Genomic DNA, 5477 nt, shown 5'->3' with positions numbered 1-5477 from the left:
TTTTGTCTATCTTCCTCCTTTTTAGTTTGCCTTGCATTGATATTTCTTTTTCCCAATTTTCCAAAATAATGGTCCAACTTATAAAACAATAGTCTTCCAGACATTCGTGAAAGTCAGCTCTGACACGTAAAATACCTCAACTAAGGGAGCAGCACTTACAGTCAGAGTCTTTCCCGTCCTCCATATACGTTTGCCTGGAATGTTCTGATTAACATATTACAAAAACATGAGTTGTTGCACTTGAGAAGATGGAATGATTTGATGGAGGATGCTAACAGAGCCGAGAAAGTTTGGTTTCATCATTGAAGGGACAAACCACAATCTGTGATGATAAAGTGAGGATCTGTTAACTCACTGAATCCTGCAGAGTTTGTTTTGGGAAGTGAACAATTCCTTGTCACATTTAGCAAATGTTCTAATTCTGCTTGTACATTCAGTGAACAGACAATGCCAAATGCAAATCAGTAGATGTGACTATTTTATTGCGTTCTCTGCATTGTCAGACGGAAATAGCCTTGGCTTGTTGAAACTTTTTGAATAAGCCACATAATGCAAAACAAAACAGAGAGTTCACTCCTGCAAATACTGAATTTGGCGGCTCCAATCTATTGTGTAATAAAATATGACGTTACAAAAGAAAAAAAAATCAGCTTACTCTGACTCTCTATTGTGTTCTAATCATGTCAGATGCAATTAACATGGGAGGTGATAATATAAATACTCAGCAGTTCATAGACAGAACAATACATCACAGCATGTCTTTAAAAAAAAACTTTATTTTGTCGTAAGAATACCCAAATAAGCAATCTTAACCTAATGATTTGATTAATTATTATATCCTAAACTTAGTGAATAATATTCCTCGCCATGCAAAATTGCTTCATGCATTGTAAAAATATGAAACCAAAAACGTCTTCAGGGAACAACTAGAAATTAACCATAGTCATCTGGAATTCAGTTTAACTTTCTACAGTGTTCCAATGTTGGAAATGGACAACGCAGAAACAGCCCAATCTGCCTACCAAGTCAATTCACTTTAACACTGGATGTACGTTTTCACGCTGAGCTGCAAGTTTCATTTCGAGACTTTTCATTCCCGACTGGGTAACATCGTGAGTGGGCCTCAGGCGAAGCCATGCTGAAAATTTCTGATTTATATTTATATGTTTGGGTTTCTTTGGGTATATCCAAACATATAAATAGGAAGTAGGAATTTTCAACATTGCTTCGCATGAGGCCCTCTGAAGATGTTACCTAGTAGGTTAAAGAAATGTCCAGAAGTATACCTTTCAGCTCAACGAGCAAACCTACATCCAAAACCTCAACCTGAGCTACAAATCTTCTCAAAACTCACCATAATGATCCTCAGTCTTACTTCAATCCCACAGAACTGGAGTAAAGTTATGGCACTGAAAGAAGTGATTCACGTCTGAATCAATTGAGTAAACTGGCTACCTTTCTGATTCCATTTTCCAACTCATGGTCCACAGCGTTCAAGGTTCCCAGACTTCGGGTGCAGATCCAAGTTCCCTTTAAATGAGTTGAGGGTTGCCACTTCAAGCCACCAACCAAACTGGGAAGTGAATTCCAAATGTACCATCACCTTCTAAACAGAGTCATAGCGATGTGCAGAATAGAAACAGACCCTTCAGTCCAACCTGTCCATGCCGACGAGAAATCCAAACCCAATCTAGTCCCATCTGCCAGCACCTGACCCATATCCCTCCAAACCCTTCCGATTCATATACACATCCAAATGCCTTTTCAATGTTGTAATTGTACCAGCCTCCACCACATCCTCTGGCAGTACATTCCGTCCACGTACCACCCTCTGTGTTAAAAGGTTGCCCCTTAGGTCCCTTTTATATCTTTCCATTCTCACCTTAAACCTATGCCCTCTAGTTCTGGACTCCCTGACCCCAGGGAAAAGACTTTGTCTATATTTCCTATCCATTGCCCCTCATAATTTTGTAAACATCTATATGGTGACCCCTCAGCATCCGACTCTCCAGGGATAACAGCCCTAGCCTGTTCAGCCTGTCCCCAAAGCGCAAATCCTCCAACCCTGCCAACATCCTTGTAAATCTTTTCTGAATCATTTCAAGTTTCATAACATCTTTCCGATAGGAAGGAGAACAGAATTGCACGCAATATTCCAACAGTGGTCTAAACAATGTCCTGCACAGCTGCAAAATGACCTCCCAACTCCTGTACTCAATACTCTGACCAATAAAGGAAAGCATACCAAACGACTTCTTCACTATCCTATCTACCTGCGACTCCACTTTCGAGGAACCATGAACTTGCACTCCAATGTCCCTTTGTTCAGCAACACACCCTCGGACCTTACCATTAACTGTATAAGTCCTGCTAAGATTTGCTTTCCCAAAATGCAGCAGTTGACATTTATTTGAATTAAACTCCATCTGCCACTTCTCAGCCCATTGGCCCATCTGATCAAGATCCTGATGTAATCTAAGGTAATCTTCTTTGCTGTCCATTACACCTCCAATTTTGGTGTCATCTGCAAACTTACTAACTGTACCTCTTATGCTCACATCCAAATCATTTATATAAATGACAAAAGGTTGAGGACCCAGCACCGATCCTTGTGGCACTCCACTGGTCACAGGCCTCCAGTCATTTAACCCACTCAGACAGCCCCATTTCCCTCTGACTAATGCACCTAACCCTATTGGAAATTTAACATGGCCAAATCACCTGACCTGCACATCTTGGGACTGTGGGAGGAAATCGCAGCACCTAGAGGAAACCCACGCAGACATGGGGAGAACGTGGAAACTCCACACAGACAGTCACCCGAGGCTGGAATCAAACCTGGGACCCTGGTTCTGTGAGGTAACAGTGCTTATCACTGAGCCACCGATCAAAACAAAACAGCCCTTCAAAATATTCACACCAAAATCCTTATATCTATCACTTAGTTAAATGACTTTTGACTGCCAATTCTCAAGTGGAATTGCAGTCAATTGCTTCCTGGAGATACCACACATCTGAGCATCAATGTACTCAGCTTTTATCCAATTACTTCAGAGCTTTTCTGTCTGTGATCAACACTAAAGTTTCTCTCCTAGGTAATGTCATTGACGAAAACTCTCATTTCATTTGCATGAGCACAGATTTATATATCCACTCAATTTCAGGGTCTAACAGAAACAAAAAGAAATGACAAAAATAATAAACGTGAAAGTAAAGCTTACTCAGTCAGGGTTTCTTCTTTAATTGCAAATTCCAGAACTCACCAGCAATTTTTTTCAGGCTGCATTAATACCATGCTGGGTTGCAAGCATCAAAAATAAACAAAAGCTCATTCGTGCACAAAGGCATTCAGCTGATCGCCAAACTTCAAACACAACTTGTCAAACAAATTGCTGCAATTACACAAATAACTCCAAGTTAATTATAAAGTTCGGATGTACAGAGAAGGCTACTGCATATTCACTTCAACACCAGAAACCCAATTGAAATTCAATAATATTGCACTCTCTACATAAAATACTGCCACTTATACATTTCCAAAGCGATTCCTTGCCTTAATTCCAGTGAAACTCTCCGTAATCTCCCATTAAAATGGAAATTTCTGGAAGCTTCTCAGAAGAGATGAATACTTTCCCATGCAAGTCTTGCAGAATCTGCGATGATGAGGATTCCACAGGGTCCCTGTAATCTGATAATAAATTACCGAGCTCCTGCCACTATGTGACTTCTGGGCACAATATGCCCATGTATCATTGTCAGTGACAGTGTGAACACGCAACCGGTCATCAGACAGATTTACACAATTTCAATGGTGTACTACACTAATCGGGGACTGTTACAATCGGAAGGGTCATGTAAAATAATTTCCGCAAATAATACATTTTCTGCCTGAATCTCTGTGCGCAGGCAATGTCTCTGTACTCAATGGCGAGGTGATATAATCTCAAAGCCTTTCATTTATACCTGCTGGCATCGCCTGGGGGACTGTTACATTACAATGTGGTTCAATTCATTTATTTAATAATTTGAACAAACAGGTGACACCAGTGTGTTAACTCCCAGTGGCCACAAATTATTTTTATTTTATTTATTTGGTTTATCTGATGATACATGTCTCAATTGGTCAGGAGCAAACAGAGGAAAATTCACATTTAATAAAATGATAGAATCCTTACAACGTGGAAGCAGGCCAATGGGCCCATCAAGTCCACACTGACCCATCCGCGCTCTCTGTGAGGTAGCAAGGCTTACCACTGAGTCACTGTTCTGCCCTCTATACCAGCATTGACACCACAACACTATTTATCGAACTTTAAACTCTCATTTCATTTCAGCGTTGTCCTTCCCTTGACTTTGATAGTTTGGAAATTAAATTCCAGTTGTTGAGTGTCTCTCTGTGAAACGGTCTCCTCAACACTGGGATGTGGCTTCCCTGGCTATCAGACACTGTTTTGTAAAGGGATGATTGTTTGTTTATTAAATCCAACATCACAACAGAATTCCTCACCTTGTGCTGATTCAATTTTTGAACGGAACAGAATTTCGCCAATTAAGGCAGGAATTGAAACAAGTAAATTAACTCACTGAAGAAGACACCATCGACGGTTACATAAGCTCCAATCATTACAGAACCACCTACCAGGATAAGAGTGTCCGGGACATGTTTCAGAGCTGGCTCTGAGACACTCATGGTCTGTAAAGCAATTCACAGGGATGAGATATTCTATCTTCCCTGCGGTGCACTGCACGTGTACACAGAAGAAACCTAAAACATTTGACTGATGATGGGATGGAACAGTTTCAAGCGAGATGGAACAGTGAGGCCAGGGACGGATTTGCACACACAAGGATGCAGAAATGTCAAAATCTGGAAATGTTTTGTGGGAGTCATTGCTGTCAATGAGGCTTCTAATGATGGGGAAATGAGACTTGGTGTGAGGCCTGATAAAGGACAGAAAACAGAGAGCAGGAATAAAAATGTCACCTTAATGTCAGACTGGTATTAGTGAGTGTTACAAGGACTATTACTCGAGACACAGTCATTTATAATTTCTATCAATAGCTGAGATGATGTGATCATGTGTTATTTTTGCTGATAATACGATGTTACGTGGCAGAATACAACACAAGGAGGACATACGCACACGGTGAAGGAGAAGGACAGGATCAGTGAGTGAATGAGCACAAAATAGCCTGTGCAATATAATGTAGAGAAATGTAAGACATTCTTCATTCATTTCAGTCTTGGAAAGAATCAGGCCATCTATAAACTTTTAGATGCTTATCTTAGTACAAAATCAAGAAACCTTTGGTTCCATTCAGTGCCAGTAGTTTCCTTTATTCTCTTGAAACATTTATTAGTCTCAGACACTTCTCAATTTGAGGAATTCAGTTCTGGGTTTGTGTCATTTTGATCTCTCATCATTGAACCCTTGCTGTCCAGTATCATTCTGGCCAATCGATATTGTACTCAAATG

This window comes from Chiloscyllium plagiosum, unplaced genomic scaffold, assembly GCF_037043375.1.
Source record: "Chiloscyllium plagiosum isolate Xiang-an unplaced genomic scaffold, Cpla_swu_hap1 HiC_scaffold_40, whole genome shotgun sequence".
NCBI lineage: Eukaryota > Metazoa > Chordata > Chondrichthyes > Orectolobiformes > Hemiscylliidae > Chiloscyllium > Chiloscyllium plagiosum.
This window is presented reverse-complemented; position numbering follows the sequence as displayed.